At 44.2% G+C, this 21,182-nt stretch overlaps 1 pseudogene; it reads right to left on the bottom strand.

Moving 5' to 3' along the window:
* Positions 1-11,278: 11,278 nt before the first annotated feature.
* LOC125397304 (large ribosomal subunit protein uL5 pseudogene) lies at positions 11,279-12,251 on the bottom strand (annotated as a pseudogene).
* Between the last annotated feature and the right edge of the window lie 8,931 nt (positions 12,252-21,182).

Genomic DNA, 21,182 nt, shown 5'->3' with positions numbered 1-21,182 from the left:
TAAAATAAATAAATAAAATTAAAAAAAAAGAAAAAGAAAGTTAAATGGGCAATGGTTAGGCAAGATTTTTGGGGCAGAGAAGATGCTGGGAAGAAGGCAGAAACTCCAGAAAAACACCAGGGCTCATAGTAAGCTGTATGGCCATTATAAAGTAAAGATAACCAAGTCCTGTAAAAGAACTTAGATTAAGGGGCTGGAGAGATGGCTCAGAGGTTAAGAGCACTGGCTGGTCTTCCACAGGTCCTGAGTTCAATTCCCAGCAACCACATGGTGACTCACAACCATCTATAATGAGATCTGGTGCCCTCTTCTGGCCTGCAGGGAAATACATGCAGACAGAACACTGTATATATAATAAATAAATGAATAAATCTTAAAAAAAGAACTCAGATTAAAAGTAATGGGTTAATTTAAGTTATAAGAGCTAGTTAGCAACAAGCCTAAGCTATTGGCCAAACTTTCATAATTAATAATATGGCCCGGCAGAGAAAGACTCACAACAGTGTGGGTATGAGTGTGTGTGCAAAGTGTGATGGTGTATATGTGTGAATGAGCACATGCAGCATGCCACAGCTACTGGAGGTCAAAGGTCAGTTCATGGGAATCAGTTCCCTCCTTCTACCACATGGGTTCTAGAGATCCAGCTCAGGTCACCAGACTTATTAGCAGAATTTATGGTCACCTACTGAGCCACCTTGCTGATTCCTAATCAACATTTAAACACACACACACACACACACACACACACACACACACACACATATATATGTATATATAAATTTATTTTCTATATGTGTATGCCTGAGTATGTATGTGTACCACATTCATTCAATGCCCATGGAAGCCAGAAGAAGACATCAGATTCCCTGGAAATGGAATTACAGGCCAAAGTGAGCCAACTGATATGGGTGCTGGGATGTTCAGGGACCTGGTTTTTCCAGTGGCTTTCAGAGTTGAACTACTCAGCATCATTTGGGCCTCAGTTCCAGTGGTGAAGCAGTGGATTTTCTCAACCCACTCACCCCAACTTATTTATAAGGTACAAGATATATGTGAAGAGGGGCCTGGAGAGATGGCTCAGCGATTGAGAGCACTGGCTGCTCTTCCAGAGGTCCTGAGTTCAATTCCCAGCACCCACATGGTGACTCACAACCATCTGTAATGAGATCTGGAGCCCTCTTGAGGAAGAGACCTGGTCAGTCGTCCTCATCAACTTAGACCATGAAACCCAATATGAGCAAGTTCAACTGCCATGTACCAGCTGCCCATGCATGCAGCATTGCCAGGGCATAAATTTCATTTCATTTCTTTGTCTTAGTTACTATTCTGTTGCTGTTTCTCATCCTGTAGCCCTTCCTCTCCGACACCCACTTTCTTCTCTTTATTCACTCTAGGACTCCAGCCCATGAACTAGTGCTGACCACATTCTCTGTGGCCTTTCTCCCTTCGTTACGGTAAAGTAGAAAGTCCCTCTCAGATGTGTTCGGAGGACTATGCCCTAGGTGTTTCTCCATCTTGTTAAACTGACAATGAATGTTAACAAGGACAGGTGGAAGGCCTAGAGGTTCCTCTGACTCTCCAGAAGATGAACACTCTTGGACCTCTGTCCAAGTGAGAGAGGCAATGCGGTTGGTCCAGGCACACAGGAGAAACTGTCAAGAAATCCATGGAGATGAGACCAAGTCTCCCTCTCTTCAGACAGGCTGGTCCTCACTCTCACCCCATGCTGGCTGGCTCACGGCATACTTCTGGGCTCCCCACTTCTTCACATGTTCCTCCCTGGCTGCCCCAAATCTCATTACCCTGTAAAACCATATGCACACCACACTTGCCAACCAAGGTTGCGGGATCTGCCACTGCAGAAGCTTCTGGATACAACGAAAAGCACTGCTGGCCTGTAGGAGGGACTGGGGGATGAGGGAGGCTACTTGGAGTTAGGCTGTCACTCAGTTACAGGCGCCTCTCCCTCTCCAAGTTCTGTGCCTGCAGACAGGAAGGAAGGATTCCAGAGGGCTTATGAGAACAAAGGGGGAAGGGGGCCTTTGGTTTCAGTGTGGGAGGATGAAGAAGTTCTCGAAGTAGGTGACAGTGGCAGTTACACAACATGTGTGTAATTCATGCCTCTGAACAGTTTTAAATTTTTTTTCTTTATGTGTATAGGTGTTTTTCAGGTATGTATATTTGAGTACCTGGTACCCACAGAGGCGGAAGAAAACACCAAACCCTGGAACTAGAACTGTACATGGTTGTAAAACACAAGGTAGGTGCTGGGAATTGAACTTGCTTCCTCCAGAAAAGTACCCGTTGCTCTTAACCACTGAGTTGGCCCTCCAGACCCTAAACAGCTTTAAAAAGTTTGTTTGTGCATGTGTGCACATGTACAGATATGTATATATATGTATAGACACAGGCATGCAACTTCATTCACTGGGATATAGGGTAAAAGGTCTAAGCCCACTTTGGGTGAAAAAAACTTACAAAGCCCACCAATCCCTGAACTTGACCCAAGATCAGGCCACAGAATCCCACCAATCCCAGGCCACTCTGAATAGCTCCCCACCACCAAGAAAGCCTACATGAAGCCTGCCTCCTGCTCAGCTCTTTGCTGCTTCTCTTCTGAGCAGAGGTGGCCATCCTCTTGTGTCTCTCCCAGTAAGTCTCTTGTGTAGGGTTTGTTGTGCCGTATGACTTTGGTATTCTGCCTTTCCTCAGAGCAGCAACACCTCCATTAGGGAAGCCCATCCTCTCAGAGCTGCAGCAGCTCCGTTGGGGCACTTGTTCCTTCCAGAGCCTGAACAGGTCCATTTTCTCCTTCTGCCCAGGATTGTCTCTCAGGCTGGAAGACAAGTGCCTGCCGAGTCATCTGACCAGCCTGAAAATGATACCTTTTGTGTATAGTTTTCACCATATTAACAATATTTTCAGAAGGCATGTGGGGCATGGAAGCACACGCCTCTAATCCCATCACTGAGGAGGCTCAAGCAGGAGAACCCTCATACATTTGAGGGGACCCTGGTCCACACTGAGGATAAATTGTAAGATTCTGTCGCAATGAGAAAAAAAAAATTAGGAGAAGAAGGGAACAGGAATGGAATGTTGGACGTGACCAAGACAACGCAGGGATTTGAACTTCCCTGCAGTGAGTTCAAGCCTCCACGGCCTGAAGCCCGTCCACACCAGTCTCTCTGTCTCCCCCAACACTGACCTTTCGCATATGTGAAACCTATGGGAGATAGAGGAACAACGCTCTGCACCTCTTCTGAACCTTGAGTTCAAATGGAAGCTTGTTTGCTCAGAAGAGCTTCAGGAATCTCAAGTAGCAAGCGAGGCCCTGGCTTCCTCCCCTCCTCTGTGGCTTTGGTCACACCAAACTGGCTAGGCCCTGGCTTCCTCCCCTCCTCTGTGGCTTTGGTCACACAAAACTGGACCAAACTGGCCGCTAGTTCATGCTGTCACCTCTAACTTGGGTACACACTGACTTTTGACCAGCTTCCCTTTTCTTCTTTGTCTTCCTGGAAAACATTAATAACCCCCTAAGGCAAAGTTACTGGGCCCTTTGTGGGATGTCTTCCCAGCACACCTGACTGTTACCCTCAGAGTCTAACGGGAGAGCCCGACCCCTCTGTATGTGCACTGTGGGATGGCCTTCTTAAGGAACCTGTCTCCTCTTAGGTCTTGCCATTGAGTTCTGACACATAAGGAAGGCTAGGAAATGTGCCCCATTCCTTCTCCTCAATTCCCACATGACCTTGTTTTCCTGTTAGGCCTATTCTTTCACCACTGAAGTGAAGGCTACCACCTGTTGAGTAGGCTCTTAGGTCATAGTCACTGAGAGGGTATAAACCATGGTATAAAGACTTGACTCACAGTGGGGCTAGATATATGAACTCTGTACCTTACAATTGGGTGCCATCCTGGGAGATGCCTTTCAGGATCATATCCTGTCCCATGTGCCCCACCAGAGCTGACTGACCTTTCTAACCCCAAAATTTATTCCCTGTCAAGATCAGACCCTTCCTCTCCTGAGACACACTCCAACTTCATTTGGTCTTTTTTGTTTTGTTTTTTGAGACAGGGTTTCTGGAAGGAGCCTTGGCCCCTCTAGACCCACAAGCTTCTGTACTCATGGCCCCGTGTGGAATCATATAACTGAAAGTAAGGGTCCCAAACAGCTTGACAACAGTGAAGTTTCTGAATGTTCCACAACCAAAAATTAATAGACCAGGTAACAAACACGAGGTATTTCTGGTAGAGATTGGCTAGGCTGCACCCCACGAATTCACGGCAGTCTTGGTTCTGAACACATGACATGTGTACAGAAACACTCCCTAAGACACTTGGCCTCAGATCAAGACTTGTATGCAGTGAGTTGTGACTTTTCTACTGTGCCTACAAAGTTTTCTGTTTGTCCTGGTCTGGATGTGAAATGTCCCTGTCTAAGTGTTTCTATTGCTGTGAAGAGACACCATGATCATGGCAACTCTTAAAATGAAAATAAAATAAACCGGGCAGTGGTAGCACAGAACTTTAATCCCAGCACTTGGGAGGCAGAGACAGGTGGGTCTCTGTGAGTTCGAGGCCAGCCTGGTCTACAAGAGCAAGTTCCAGGACAGCCAGGACTGCTGAACAGAGAAACCCTGTCTCAAAAAAACCAAAAGAAAAAAAAAAGAAAAGAAAAGAAATGAACTGGGGTGACTTTCAGTTTCCGAGGTTTAGTCCGTTATTGTCATGGCAGCATGCAAGCAGACGTGCTGGACAAGGAGCTAAAAGTTCTACATCTTGGTCAGCAGGCAGCAGAAGCAACTGTGTGCCACACGGGGCATATCTTGAACATATATGAGACCTCAAAGCCGACCCCCACAGTGGCACACTTCCTCTAACAAGGCCACACCCACTCCAACAAAGCCACACCTCCTAATAGTGTCATCCCTCTTGGGGGCCAATTTCTTTCAAACCACCATACTCGCTGTTTGCTGTGGGATAGTTCTTCCGTACACTGTGAATATATTGCTCTCATTGGCTGATAATAAAAGTTGAGCTGGCCTATAGACAGGCAGAATAAAGCTGGGAGGGAAAGCCAAACAGAGATACAGAGCGAAAGATGGGCAGAGTCAGGGAAGCAAGATGCTAGAGAACAAGTAAAGCCATGAGGCCACATGACAACATGTAGATTAATGGAAATGGGTTAATATAAGTTATAAAAGCTTGATAATAATAAGCCTGAATTATAGGCCAAACGTTATGTAACTAATATAAGCTTTTGTGCAATTATTTGTGTTGTTATCCAGCTGCCCTCACTCCCCCTGACCTGCAGCAGAACTTCCTTGTGGTCTGTAATTGACAAGGATGTTTGTGTTCTTTCTGGCTGGGGGGTCTCCACAGAAGGAGATAAAGGAGATAGAAGGATGCTGGGTGAAATAAAGGCTGCTGTTCTTCCACCTGAAAAGAAGCCTCTGTGTCTCAATCCCGGCACCCCCACTGGTCTTGGCTATCCAGGCTGCACTGGCCGTGGCAAGTAGAGGTCCCATCAAGATCTGGAAAGTGGGGATATGTGAACGGGGTCGCTCTAGCCATATTGGGGAAGGTAAAGTGTTTTTATTTTTCATCCCCAGAGATAACTTTGAGGGACATCCTCCAAAAGATAAGCAAGTATAAAGAGGCAGGAGGGTGAATTGAAAGGCCTCAAAAAGTAACTGAAACTCTTAAAGCAACAAGGCACGGAAGTAACAAGGAAGACAGCCGAAGATTTTGTACAGGAGGGGGTTTAAATGTTCCAGACTGGGAACAAGTCAAGTCAGACTAAAATGAATATGTGCTTCTTCATCCCCAGAGATGCTCTGAGAGAGGCCCTCTGGAAGATTGGCCAGTAGGGAAGTAATAAAAAGGAGGCAGGAAGGTGAATTGAGGCCTCAAAAGATAGAATGTGTAGAGATATATGTTATTGTGTTAATTGTATTGTTTTTTGTGTTCTGTACTGAACAAAGACATTTGATCTGGGAACTGCTAAGAAAGGTATTTTGACTTTAAAATATGGGCCTAAGAATTTGATGCTTTGAAAAAGAGGTTCTGCTTTTGTCTCCACAGAGGATGAGAACCTGTGGATTCGTTGCAAATTTATGTGGTTTGAATCACCGAGATCCCCTGAAATGTTGATGTAAAATACCCCCAAAAATGCAACACCCCCGCTCAGCAGGAAGTAGCCAGACAGATTGACGACGCCGAAATTCCCTAAAAGATTGTTTAAATGGGCACCCCTTCAGTGGTTCAGGAGCAGCGAGCCTGCTTCCCTGAGTTCTGCTCCACTCCATGCAGCAGTTTAGATCCAGAGTGAGTGCGGCTGGGGCCAGAAGGCAGCTGGAGCAGAGCTTTGCCACCACAGCTACTGCTGCCAGACTTGCTCTCTCACAGACTGTGCAGACGGCTGAGACTGTCAACCAGATTGCTGAAAGAGTCAGCAATGTTTTGGACATTCAATATTCAATTGGGCATATTGACCTTGAACCAACAAGTGGCTCTGGTTCAAGAACAAGTGGACTATCTTTGGACTTTTCAACAGTTAATCATGTTATGTGTGTTACTCATGGCACTGTATTGCATGCTTCTGCTACTGTTATGGAACTCAACCGTCATATGAGAGGGGTTTGGAATACTGCTTTTGTTAATTTTACCACCCAGTTAGTGCATGCTAGATGGTTGCAGCACTGATCTGGCTCCTTGACACGGTCAGTCCTGGGGATACTTGGTTTAGGGCTATGTGTCTGGGTAGCCACGGACAGGCAATACTTTGGGGGCAGGATGCTACCTAAGACAGTGAATATTAGAGGGCTATTCACCACTCCCCTCACCCCCCCCATCCCCACCACCACCCCACCTCCACCCCGTCCAGTCTTGGTTATCCAGGCTGTGCTGGCTGCAGCAATTTGTACTGGGCAGTCAGGACAAAAGAAAAGCTCTGCCTCATTTACAGCCCCCCACAGGCTCACTTCTTTAAGTACTTAGTCCACAACTGGTATTTTGAAAGGTTATGGAACCTTTAGTGGGTGGGGCTGTACTGGAGGAAGTACATCATCTCTCAGAGGAGTCTTTGTATTTGTTTTTTGTTTGTTTGTTTGTTTTGGTTTGACCCTACTTCCTGATCTCTATCTACTTCCTGCATGCATATGAAATATGATCACCAGCCCTGCAGTGGTGGTGCATGTCTTTAATCCCAGCACTCAGGAGTCAGAGGCAGGTGGGTCTCTGTAAATTCGAGGCCAGTTTGGCTACAGAGTGAGTTCCAGGACACTCAGGACTGTTTCACAGAGAAGCCCTGTCTCAAAAAAACAAACGAAATAAAACAAAACAACAACAACAAAAAACCAAAGAAAGAATGTGATGAGCCAGCTTCCTAACTGCCAGCCAGCCTCACATCCTGCTGCGGTGCCTTCTCCACCATGAAGGACTGTGCTTCCCCAGAACTGTAAGCCAAAATACACTCTCTCTTCCCTATCTTGTCTTTGTCAAGGTGTTTTATCACAACAACATGAAAGTTACTGATGTTCATGTAAGAATGTACCAGTTTAATTACAGAAATAAAGAGTGAGTATTTTCCTGCCATTATTCCTCAACATGTAAGTATGTAAGTATCCTTGTTAGATTGCTTGTTGGATGAGCTGGTGCATGTCTGTGATTTTATCACTGAGGAGATTGGGGTCAGGAGATATACCCAGGCTACTTGAGACTTTATCTCAAAAAATTATCCTACCTAAGAAAACCGTAAATCATCATCATCATCATCATCATCATCATCATCATCATCATCATCTTACCTGAGCCAGGCATGGTCACATACACCTTTAACCCCAGCACTTTGGAAGAAAAGAAAAGTGGGTATCTGTGAGTCTGAGACTAGCCTGGTCTATGTAGTGATAGTTCTAGGACAGCCAGAAATATATAATGAGACCCTGTCCCCAAAAACCTAAACAAATAAACAAATTACCCCCCAAAAAGTATATTTTTCGATTGTATTGTATTAGAATGGTTGTGTTTTCTAATGTATGTGACTGTTTTGCTTGTATGCATGACTGTGTACATGTGTGCCCAAAAAGGTCAGCAGAGGGCATCTGATACCCTGGGACTGGAGTCACAGACAGTTGTGAACTGCCATGAGGGTGCTATGACTAGAACCTTGGTCCTCTGGAAGAGCAGCCAGTGCTCTCAAGTGCTAAGCCATCTCTCCTGTCCCCTTTTCATTATTATAAAATATAGTATGCAGCTGGGCAGTGGTGGCGCACACCTTTAATCCCAGCACTTGAGAGGCAGAGGCAGGCAGATGTCTGTGATTTGGGGGCCAGCCTGGTCTACAAGAGCTAGTTCCAGGACAGGTTTGAAAAAAATTTAAAAATTGAATAAAATAAAATAAAATATGGTATGTTCCCGTAGGAAGGAAATTTGGTGTGCTGCACATGACACAGCCGTTAAAGGCTAGGCTCACAAACACAGATATAAGAGAACAGTCTGATCTACACAGTGTGCAGTAGTGGCTCTCAGGAAAGCAGAATTAGACAGATAATTTTGAGGCCAGCCTAATCTACTGTGAGTTCCAGGACAGCCGAAGCTATATAGAGAAAACCTGTCTCAAAAAGCAAAGCAAAAACAAACAAAAAGATCTTATCTCAAGAACAAACATCTAAAACAACTACTTTAAAAAAAAAAAAAGTACACATTGCTTTTACAGAAGACCCTAGCACCCATATGAAGTGGCTCACAGCCACCTGTAACTCCAGCTCCTAAGAATCTGACACCTGTTGACCTCCTAGGACACTTGCACACAGTCACATACTAAACAGAAAAGCAATATTTAAAATGGGCCAACAAGATGGCTCATCTGGTGGGGTGGTGGTCACGACTTTGTGGAGACAGTTCTCTCTTCCCACCAGTGCTCCAAGGGTCAAAAGCACATGTTGTCAGACTGGGCAGTGGGTGCCTTTACCCACTAAGCCATCTCGCCAGCACTATTTATTGATTGATTATTATTTTTTTTTTGATACAGGGTTTCTCTGTAGCTTTGGTGCCGGTCCTGGAACTAGCTCTTATAGACCCTGCCTCTGCCTCCCAAGTGCTGGGATTAAAGGTGTGCGCCATCACCACCCAGCTGAATTTACTTTATTTTTGAAACAGAGTCTCATATAGCTAACCTGAAACTCATAATGTAGCCAAGGATGACCTTAAACTACTGAGTCTTCCTGCTTTTTTTTTTAAGATTTATTTATTATGTGTACAGCATTTCTTCCATGTGTGCCCACATGCCAGAAGGGGGCGCCATGCCTCATTACAGATGGTTGTGAGCCACCATGTGGTTGCTGGGAATTGAACTCAGGATCTCTGGAAGAGCAGTCAGTGCTCTTAACCACTGAGCCATCTCTCCAGCACCCGAGTCTTCCTGCTTCTATATAGAAAGTGCTGGGATTATGGCCATGTGCAACCACACGAGGCCTAACCAGTTGGATTTATTTTATTTTATTTATTGGTTTTATGGGGTTCTTTGTTTTTTGGTTTTGAGACAGGGCTTCTCTGTGTAGCCCTGACCATCCTGGAACTTACTCTGTAACGCAGTTTGGTCTCAAACTCAGAGATCCACCTGTCTCTGCCTCCCCAGTGCTGGAATTAAAGGCATGTGCCATTATTGCCTCACAAACCGTTTTTAGAAACCGAAAAACTTGAAGCTAGGATCGGGTGCTGTGTGGGAAGAAGAATAATTAGGATTCTCACAGTGCAGGGGATAAAGACTGTTTCTGACAAGCGTTGTGGGCAGTGGCTGCTGTTGGATAGCGAAGGGTGGACTTTGGGGAAGGCTAAAGTTCCTTAGGAAGAAACAAGGCAGGTTTGCCTGGAAGCACAGCCCTGGAACTCCTGCTGGTAAACAGCCAGCTCCTGAGGTTGTAACTTCCTGTGACAAGATTGCTATAGTCTGTTCCCTGGGTCTCTATCCAACATTCCTGCTTTTGGGACAGTGCCACAACTCGGGGAGGCCGGGACACAGGCAGGACATGTGCTATTATGAGACTGTATGGCAGAGGGATGGTACCTGTGTTTAATGGCATCCAGACGCTGTGAATTTACTTAACATCCAGAAGCTGTGAATTTACTTCATAAGGAAAAAGGAATGCAGGTGCAATGAAGATATGTATCTTGAGACAGATATTACCTAGATTCTCTGACATGCTGGATGGGGACAAGAGTCCTTAGAAGATTAGTAAGGGGGCTGGTGAGACGGCTCAGTGGTTAAGAGCACTGACTGCTCTTTCAGGGATCTGGGGGTTCTATTCCCAGCACCCATAAGGTATTTGTATCTGTAATCTAGAACCTTCTAATTTCGGTTTCAGGGGCTCCAATGGTGTCTTCTAGCTTCCAAGGACACTGCCCACGTGTGGTACCTAGACATAGTTACAGGCAAAACACTCACACACACTTCTAATCTCAGCACTAGAGATAGGTAGAGATAGGTAGATGTCTGAGTTTAAGGCCACTCTCTTCTACATAGAGAATTCTGAGCCAACCAAAGCTAAGACAGGTAAAACCCTGTGTGTGTGTGTGTGTGTGTGTGTGTGTGTGTATATATATATATATATATATATATATATATATATATATATATATATATATATATATATATATATATATAAGCCTAGGGGTCAGGAAAGCAAAGTGGCTCACTTGAGCTAAATCTACTATTAAGAACATTGGCAGCCGGGCAGTGGTGGCGCACTCGGGAGGCAGAGGCAGGCGGTTGATCATGAACACTGCATAAACTGAGTGTGGTAGCCCATGCCTTGATCCCAGCACTGGGAAGGCAGACGCAGGAGGGTCGGAAATTCAAGGTCATCCTCAGCTGTATGGTGAATTTGAGGCCAACCTCAGATACAGGCAACCCAGTCTCAAAACAAACAAAAATAATGCAATTCTTTCATTTCGTAAAACCTTCTAATCTTTCTGAAATTATATTTGTTTGTGTGTACACACTCACTTGAGTGGAGGTTAGGACTTGGTTTTCTCCTTCCGCTGTGTGGCTTCAGGGACTTGAACTCAGGTCTCTAGGTTGACAGTAAGTCCCCTTACCCACTGAACCATCTCAACACTCCTCACAATGAAAACCCACAGAGAGAGTTGATTTGAGTCCCCAGTCCCGCAGACCCTGTAGAGTAACTGCTCAGTGTTTGTGCAGTGTGGGTCTGTTTCCAGTGACTGGAACTGGCTTTCCAGTCACTCAAATGGTCATGTCATTAATTTATGTGACGAATGCTATAATAGAGATCAATTCGGAAAAGAGAAAAACGGGGTTATTGAGGAAAAACAGCATGAAGGAGAGAGCTGCGAAAGGGTCCTCAAAGGAAATGAAACCTACAAGATAAAGGAGTCAGGAGAAGACGTTCTGGTCAAGACAGACAAGGCCGTAAGAATGTGGTGTGCCCAAGGAATGGCACTGACTGAGATCCTACTGTGTAGTCACCATGGCAATGGGTACTTTGTGAGAAACAGGTCCAGGAGATGGTTCCCTGTCTTCTCAGTATGGCACATGGATCATAGAGAATCAGAGAACAAGAGGACAGAGATAACCATCCTGGAGTCAAGGGATTCCCTGGGCAGGATGAAGTTGCAGAGAGTAAGGAGAAGGCACAGGCAGGATGGCAGGTATGACAACGGGTGGTGTGGAGAGCTGGTAGGCCTTCTGGATAAAATTTATTTGCCAGGAAGGATGATCCCATCATAATAGAACCATAACCAGCGAATGGCTTCCTCTTTGCTGATTCTGTTGAGTACCAATGCAGCCTGTCCTGAGCTTCTTGTCGGTGATGCTGAAACCTGGCCTGCCCAGCACCACATAGTAGTCCAGGCCGTAGATCCCAATGCTTGGGTCATATTTGATGCCCAGGTCAATGTGTGCTTGAATCCCAAAGCCAAGGTTTCCAGTATGTGAGAAGTTATTTTTCCATAACTCACACTCCCGCCCCTTCAGGCCGCCTTGGCTCACGGACAGCGAGTGCAGTGAACAGTCAGTAATCTTTTCATTTCTCCTGAGCTGCTCCAACACCTTGGCTGCCTGGGTCCGTCTGCCTCCGCTCTCCCCAACACAGATACTGAGGCAGAACTTATGGATGCAAAGTTCCTACATGGGGTTCTCCTTTTCACCTTGATCTTGTGACCTGATGTAAGAAGATAGGAGGAGAGAGCAGGACTTCCCACCCCGTCCCCTCTTGGGTCTCCATTCACTCTCGATGACCTCACCCCATCATGTACCTTAGACACCGTAAGTCCCAAGCTCTCAACACTGAGCTGCAGACCACAAGACCCTGTACTCCCTCAATATCTCAAACTCAACAAAGAGTGTTCCACCAAAACAAGGTCTTTTCATCCTCAAAAAATGGCAACAACCATCTTCTAGTTGTTTGAGTCAAAATTTATAGTTTCTTTCTTGTGGATGCTTCAGAAACTATAGCCTGTCAGCAAACCTTGATTTCTCAACTTCTATATTTCTTTTGTTTCATTTTAGAGAAGGTCTCTCTATATAATCCTAGCTGTCCTGGAATTTGCTACGTAGACCAGGCTGGCCTCAAACTCATGGAGATCCACCTGCCTCTGCCTCCCAAGTGCTGGAATTAAACATGTGGAACACCATGCCCAGCTGATTTCTCTACTTCTACTTCATTCAAAATTCACTTCTTATCCTCTACTTCTGGATTTCTTTTAAATTTTATCTCTTTTGGACCATGGGAGAGGGTTGAAGGGGAGAGCAGAAGGGAGGAGAGCAGAGAAAAGTGTATAGCTCAATAAAATCAGTAAAAAAAAAAAGCAATTTTTTAAAAAATTAAATTTTGAAAAAGAATCTATACAAAAAATTATTTTATCTCATGTGTATACATTTTTTTTTTGCTTTTTTTGTGGCTTTTCAAGACAGGATTTCTCTGTAGCTTTGGGACCTGTCCTGGAACTACTACTTGTAGACTCACAGGGATCCGCCTACCTCTGCCTCTCAAGTGCTTTGATTAAAGGCATGCGCCACCACAGCCCAGCCAACAAGTACTCTTAACTGTAGAGCCACTCTTCTTGTTCCTTTATTTTTTATTTGAGACAGGGTCTCACTGCGTAGCCTTAAATGGCCTGGAATTTGATATATAGACCAGGTTAGCCTTGAACTCCTAGAGATCTACCTGTCTCTGCTTTCTGAATGTTGGGTTTAAAGGTGTGTGTCACCACACTTGTCTTTATTTTTAATTATCAGTATTGTGTATGTCTGTGTGTGAGTCTGAGTATGTGAATACAGTGCCCATAGGGCCAGAAGAGGACACTGAGTCCCCTTGAGCTGGAGTTCTAAGCTGTTGCCAGCTTCCTAATACGGATGTTGGAACTGAACATTAGTCCTCTGTGGGAGCAGTACATTTAGCAGTGCACCCCTCTAATGCAGTACACCCCTCTAATGCAGTGCACCCCTCTAATGCGGTGCACCCCTCTAATGCGGTGCACCCCTCTAATGCAGTGCACCCTCTAATGCAGTGCAGATGTTATTCACATAAGGCAAAGGCATTCTTTGACGAGAACTCTCGGAGTGTTGTGGAATATTCCTTTACACTGTGTGAAAATGTGTCACTGTGATCGGTTTAATAAAGAGTTGAATGGTCAATGGCTAGACAGGAGGTTTAGGTACGGCTTCTGGACAGAGAGAGCTCTGGGAAGAAGAAACACAGAGTTGCCAGTCAGACATTGAGGAAGCAGGATGGATAGTACAAAGGTAACTGAACCATGTAAAAGAACATAAACTTAAAAATATGGGTTAATTAAATTATCAAAGCTAGTGAACGAGTCAAATCTAAGGCAAGCTTTCATAATTAATAATAAGGCTCTGCGTTATTTTTAGTGAGCTGGTGGCCCAAAGTAAAATCTGTTTACATTATAGAAAAGTTTTGATGAAAGTAATGCCAAAGATAAAAGATTCTATGTAATTTTGGCAATGAATTTGTACACTACCACTTTTCCAATCGCAAGATAGTTCATTGAGAGACACTGTGCACATATATAATCCCTGTCCTTAGGAAAATCAGGAGTTCAAGACTATACTAGCTACATTGCCAGGTCAAGGACAGCCTGTAAGGGGATTAAGGTTAACCAATATTAAAACCAATACCAGTATTTTGATTTAATACATTCTTGTTATTCCTTTGCGATCACTTTCAGAGCTAACCACGCCCACCCCAGCCACTTCTGACCTCCCCCGTCGCCATCTTTCTCTCTCTTGTGTTTGTCTCCTGTCGTGTGTACATGTGTCTTTGCTTTTCTCTGTTTCTCTTATGTCTCTCTGTTTTCCTCTTCTTTAAGCAATAAATGTCTCCCTCTTCTTTAAATAATACTATGTCCTATGAACCTTTTATCCGCCGTAACCACCTGCCTGACTCCCCCGGCCGCATGGTGCTGCCACCCTGGAGATCTTGCAGGGACCCACAGTCATCCTTGTCGGACTAGAAGCTGCTCTGCGAGCCGCCCGGGGCATCCCATCATTATATTCTTTTTAAAGAACAATACTTGTAGCAAGCTTTCTTGTTGGACTATCTTTAGATCACCAGACCCCAAATATCGACACAAAGACTTGTTTTGTTGTTGGTAGTGTTTTTTGTTTTTCGAGACAGGGTTTCTCTGTAGTTTTTGAGCCTGTCCTGGAACTAGCTCTTATAGACCAGGCTGGCTTCGAACTCACAGAGATCCACCTGCCTTTGCCTCCCGAGTGCTGGGATTAAAGGCATGCACCACCACCACCCAGCAAGACTTCTTATTGATTATGAAAGTTTGGTCATTAGCTTAGGCTTGTCCCATTAGCTCTTATAACTTAAATTAACTTGTTTCTATTAATCTATATTCTGCCATGTGACTCAGTTACCTCTGCTCTGTACTATATGTCTGACCTCTTCAGTGTCTCTCTGGCATCTCACTGGAATGAATAACCCTCACACCTAGATTCTTCCCCCAGAAATCCCACCCATCCTCTCCTGCCTAGTTGTTGGTTATTCAGCTCTTTTTTTTAAAATTTATTTATTATGTATATAGTGTTCTGGGCACCAGATCTCATTATAGATGGGTGTGAGCCATCATGTGGTTGCTGGGAATTGAACTGAGGACCTCCGGAACAGCAGTCAGTTCTCTTAACCTCTGAGCCATCTCTCCAGTCCCGGTTATTCAGCTCTTTATTAAACTAATCAGAAAGTGCCTTAGCAAAGACACATCTTCACAATGTACACAAATATTCTGCAAAACAGCCTCTTAATTGCTGAGAGATATCTCCTGTCCCATTCATCCAGATTATTTTAGGCTTCCAAAGGTTCTCCCTGCCCATGCTGCTGAGCTCCCCAGTCTTGTCTTCCTTTAGAAAATTATTCATTATTTATTTATTTGTATTTCATGGGCATTGGTGTTTTGTCTGCAATTATGGGTGTTGGATCCCCTGGAACTGGAGCTACAGACAGTTGTGAGCTGCCATATGGATGCTGGGAATTAAACCCAGGACCTCTGGAAGAGCAGCCAGCAATTTTAACTAGTGAGCCATCCCTTCAGACCCCCAAATTTTTTCTTTTTGACTGATTGAAAGCATCATCCTAGCCCCAGCATCCACCTTTGGAAAACCCTCACCTGGGAGTTGCCTTGGTCCAGACTCTACCTCCAGAAAGGCCTGCCAATCACTGACCCCTTCCCGCGGAGGGTCAGGACCACTCCCACAGGCTATTTAGGCTGCTGCCCAAAAACTGAAACATGTGGTTTTTGGGTTTTGCCTGTCACCTGGGAGTGCTGCAGTAAACATGGGTACTGATTTGGTCTGATTTGGTCTGACTGGAATTATCTGTATCGGCAAAGAGTCTGGTCTTAAGGATTATTTCTAACATTATGGAGGTTTCCCACTGTGGGGATCTATTTTTCCCACAGGCTCAGTGCCACGTGCTGGAAACGCCCTTAGAGCACACTCCACCAGGCTAAGATGGGCTCAGACTCCCTCAGTTCCCCTTTTGGAGTACATGGCAGGTAGGGTAGGGGGGCCCATTTGCTTTTCGGGTTTTCCGTTGAAGGTATGGCTGCACCAGAAGCCTGACCCAGGCGGCTAAGCCAAGGGTTTAGCTGAGATGAGATCTGGGTGTGTTTAGAGATGTCCACCACTCATTTCTCATGTACAACACCCGCCCCATTTTCACTTGAGTTCTGTCCGATGGATGCATTGCAACAGACCCAAGTCCCAATAAGGCATGGGCTTCTAGATAGGTTCCCATGATTCAAGCCAATTACTCAAATCCCTTGGGTGGCCTTTTACAAAAATCCTTTTAAACTGGGGTTATCTAACATCTAACGCAAAGCAAACAAGGCTCCAAAGCCCACAGTTTCTAGATGTGTGCTCTGCTTGCTCCCCTGCTCCCCTCTCCCTGCTTCTCTAAGCTGTTTGTCTCACTCTGGGATTTTAAAAAAATCTGTTTCCTCCTGTCCTTCCACTTTCCTGGCTTCTGCCACCTAACTACACGTAATTTTAAGTTGGTCAGCTGACACTGGTTCCGCTTACAGCGTTTGCTAAACTACACTGGGATTTTAAGTTAGTCAGCTGACACAGGTTTCTAAAAGTGTTTTATTTGTCTGTCTGTTAGAATGATGTGGCCACAGTATGTCTGTGTAAATATGTGGATTTATGTTTCCTTGTGCATGTGTGCTTGTTTTAAGATAACTCCAGACTAAAACAACTCTGGAAAAATACAAACACGTGGGTAACTGCCATTTTGATCCCCATCACCATCTTGGATAAAAGTACCCATGTGTGCTAATTATTCTTTGACTTATTAAAATATTCCTTTAATCTTATTATATTTACTAGCATTGGTAAACTGTAACTAATTGGATAAAATACACATCTAAATTTAGCTTATATGCCCAGTTAAAAATAACAGGTAATGGTACCCAATTCTTAAGTGCCTTTACAAATCTCAGAGTGTGGTATTTAAGAAAAGAGCCTCTAACACAGAGTCATGCCACCTTCTGCAACACCCTTTAGCTCCTCCAAGAATGTATGTGGTTACGTCTTCAAACACCTGATTTTTGACAAGGAAGCAAAAAAATATCAAATGGAAAAAAGAAAGCATATTTAACAAGTGGTGCTGGCATAACTGGATATCAACATGTAGAAGAAGGAAAATAGACCCATATCTATCACCATGCACAAAACTCAAGTTCAGATGGATCAAAGACTTCAACATAAAGTTAGCCACACTGAACCTTATAGAAGAGAAAGTGGGAAGTACACTTGAACTCATTGGCACAGGGAACCACTTCCTAAATATAACCAGCAGCACAGACACTGAGAGAAACAATTAATAAATGGGACCTCCTGAAACTGAAAAGCTTCTGTAAAGCAAAGGACACGGTCAACAAGACAAAACAATAGCCAACAGAATGGGAAAAGATCTTCACTAACCCCATATCAGACAAATGGCTGATCTCCAAAATATACAAAGAACTCAAGAAATTGGACACCAAAAGATCACATAATCCAATAAAAAAAAAAAGAATGGAGTATGCCGCACCCAGCACAGCCTGGATGCTGAGACTGGCAGGGGTTGCTGGGATTGAGATACAGAGGCTTCTTTTCAGGTGGAAGAACAACAACCTTTATTTTGCCCAGCTAAAGCCTTTTATACCTCTACTGCATCTGTGGAAAACCACCGCCCAGAAAGAACACAAACATCCTTGTCAACAGATGTCATACAGACCACAAGGAAGTTCAGCAGTCAGTCAGGGGGAGTGAGGGCAGCTGGATCACAACAGGAGTACAGACCTAAACAGAGAACTCTCAACAGAGGAAATCTAAAATGGCTGAAAGACACTTAAGGAAATGTTCAACGTCCTTAGTCATCAGAGAAATGCAAATCAAAACAACTCTGAGATTCCATCTTACACCTGAAAGAATGGCCAAGATCAAAAACACTGATGACAACTTATGCTGGAGAGGTTGTGGGGAAAAGGGAACACTTCTGCATTGCTGGTGGGAATGCAAGCTGGTACAACCCCTTTGGATGTCAGTGTGGTGATTTCTCAGAAAATTAGGAAACAACCTTCTCAAGACCCAGTAATACCACTTTTGGGTATCTATCCAGAGGATGCTCAATCATGCCACAAGGACATGTGCTCAACTATGTTCATAGCAGCTTTGTTTGTCATAGCCAGAACCTGGAAACAACCTAAATGCCCCTTGACCAAAGAATGAATAAGGAAAATGTGGTACATTTACACAATGGAGTACTACACAGCAGAAAAAATTAACAACATCTTGAATTTTGCAGGAAAATGAATGGAGCTAGAAATGAATGGAGCTTATTTTGAGTGAGGTAACACAGACACTGAAAGACAATTACCACATGTACTCACTCATAAGTGGTTTTTAAACATAAAGCAAAGAAAGCCAGCCTACAAACTACAATTCCAGAGAACTTAGACAACAATGAGGACACTAAGAGAGACTTACATAGATCTAATCTACATGGGAAGTAGAAAGTAGAAAAAGACAAGATCTGAGTAAATTGGGAGCATGGGGACCTTGGGGAAGTGCTGAAGGGGGGAAGGGAGAGGCAGGGAAGGGAGCAGAGAAAAATGTAGCGCTCAATAAATATCAAAAAAGGGGGCTGGAGAGATGGCTCAGTGGTTAAGAGCACTGACTGCTCTTCCAGAGGACCTGGGTTCAATTCCCAGCACCCACATGGCAGCTCACAGCTGTCTGAAGATCCAGCTGCAGAGGATCTGACACGTTCACACCAATGCACATAAAATAAAGTTAAATAAACCATAAAAAATATTTTGAAAAAAAATATCAAAAAAGTGCATGTACAGAAAAAAAATAAAGTGTGCACCACCACCAAAAAAAAAAAAAAAAAAAAAAGAAAGAAAGAAAGAAAGAAAGGATATACATGGTTGCAAAGATCATTTCGCCTCCAGGCTTGCTTTTGGGTTTGGCAAAGCCACCCACACAGCGAAAAGCGGCCTTTCACCTCTTCAGCTTCCTGAATGCCTTCTGGGGAATCGATCTTCTCATCCTGCTGAGAGAGGTAGACTAAATCCCCCCACACACACAGAAAAAAATCTTTGGACCTCTGGTACTCAGCAGCTAAGGGCAAGCACTGCTTCTAGGCTGGTGTTCTCCAAGGACTGGGAAGAGACTTGGGATTGCCTGCATAGCTAAAAAAGCTGTCTCGTTTTTGCTCATTTATCTCTTCCAGATCTGTCTAATGGCATTTAATGACTTGGGTACTGGTAGCTCATTACTTTATTTGCAAAGTTTCCTGCTAAAATACAGAGTGGTGTGCCTCTTTAACAGGCTTCACTGCCCTGAACTAACAGGTTTCAGGTGGATCTTAAAAATCCAGAGTTCCCAATTCCCTTTATCAAGAATCAGGAATGTTGGGGGCTGGAGAGATGGCTCAGTGGTAAAGAGCCTGCCCTTCCAAAGGTCCGGAGTTCAATTCCTGGCAACCACATGGTGGCCCACAACCATCTGTAATGAGATCTCGTGCCCTCTTCTGGCCTGCAGACATATACACAGACAGAATATTGTATACATAATAAATAAATAAATAAATAAATAAATATTTTAAAAAAAGAATCAGGAATGTTGTCAGCGGAGAGGTTTGTCTTAAGAAATATACCTAATACTCTTCTTCTTCTTTTTTATTATCTATCTATCTATCTATCTATCTATTTATTTATTTATTGGTTTTTGAGACAGGGTTTCTCTGTGTAACAGCTCTGGCTGTCCTGGAACCCTCACTGTAGATCAGGCTGGCCTCAAACTCAGAGATCTACCTGCCTCTGCCTCTTGTGTGCTGGGATTAAAGGTGTGTGCTATCAGGCCAGGCCATTTCTTTTCTTAAGGAGACAAACTAATGTTAAAATATAAAGACTGTATAGACCTCTGTTCATACCCTCATTTTCTCCTCACACAACATAAAAGTCAGAGTCTGTGCCCCTCCCTGCGAGGTGGTGTTGCCTAGGGCTCTTGCTGCCTCCCTGTTCTCTATGCCTTTATCACACAGGACACTGAGCTGGGGCTTTGCTGGGGCCTCTGCACTGGATGCCTGGTCATTTTTGTTTTTCAAGATAGGGTTTTTAGTGTGCAGTCCTGGAACTCACTCTTGTAGTCCAGGCCGGCCTCAGACTCAGAGATCTACCTGCCTCTGCCTTTTGTTGTGCAATCTTGTGCAGCACAGCCTGGTCTCAAACTTGCTGTATAATCCAGGGTGGCCTTGAATGCCTGATTCTCCAGACCCCAACTCCAAGTACAGGGGTATTTATTTATTTATTTATGTGTTTATTTATGTTTTTTTGAGACAGCTTTGACTGTCCTGGAACTCACTTTGTAAACTATGCTGGCATTGAACTCCCAGAGATCTGCTTACTTCTCCGTTGTGGGTGCTGGCATCAAAGGCGTGTGTTGTCATGCCTGGTTAACCTTTTTTTTTCTGATTCCCATTTATTCAGTGTAGAAGGCAGCACTCACAACTGCCACAGTGTGCGTGTGAAGGCCAGAAGAGAATTTAGAAGAGTCAGCTCTCTCCTACATGTGCGTCCCAGGGATTGAGCTCAGAGTATTCATTAGGTTTCCATGCAAGTGGTATCTCTAACCACTGAATCATCTCATTGGCTCTTATTTTTAAAATTTATACTTGGTTTTCTCAGAGACAGGGTCTAATTATATATTTCAGGGTGGCCTTGAACATGCTATACAGCCTAGTCCAACTTCACATCCTCTTGCCTCGCGTTTCTGAGTGCTAGGATTATGGGTCTGTGCTACCACAATTTTAAAAAGCAGAGTTTATTAAAGTCTTAGACAGACCACTGAAGAAGATTCCCAGGGTCACCTTGGGTTGTTCACATATACATGCATGTGCACTTGCATACATTCAAATATGTGCACCCACACACACCACGTGCTCATGAAAAGAAAAACAAATGAACAAAAACACTAATGAATTTTCCAAAGTTTACAGGTCTAGTTGGGACAACAGTGAGACTTTGGATGACTGGGAAAGCCAAAGCAGAGGCAAAATGAGGCATCAGTACTGGAACAGGTAACCAAGACCTTCCCAGGGCGTTTGGACGACACCTCAGAAGAGCCGTTGAGTTTCCTAGAAATAGAATGC

The sequence above is a fragment of the Myodes glareolus genome, chromosome 7 (assembly GCF_982192425.1).
Source record: "Myodes glareolus chromosome 7, mMyoGla1.1, whole genome shotgun sequence".
NCBI classification, from domain to species: domain Eukaryota; kingdom Metazoa; phylum Chordata; class Mammalia; order Rodentia; family Cricetidae; genus Myodes; species Myodes glareolus.
The sequence above is the reverse complement of the archived record's forward strand: the minus strand, read 5'-3'. Positions and strand labels throughout refer to the sequence as shown.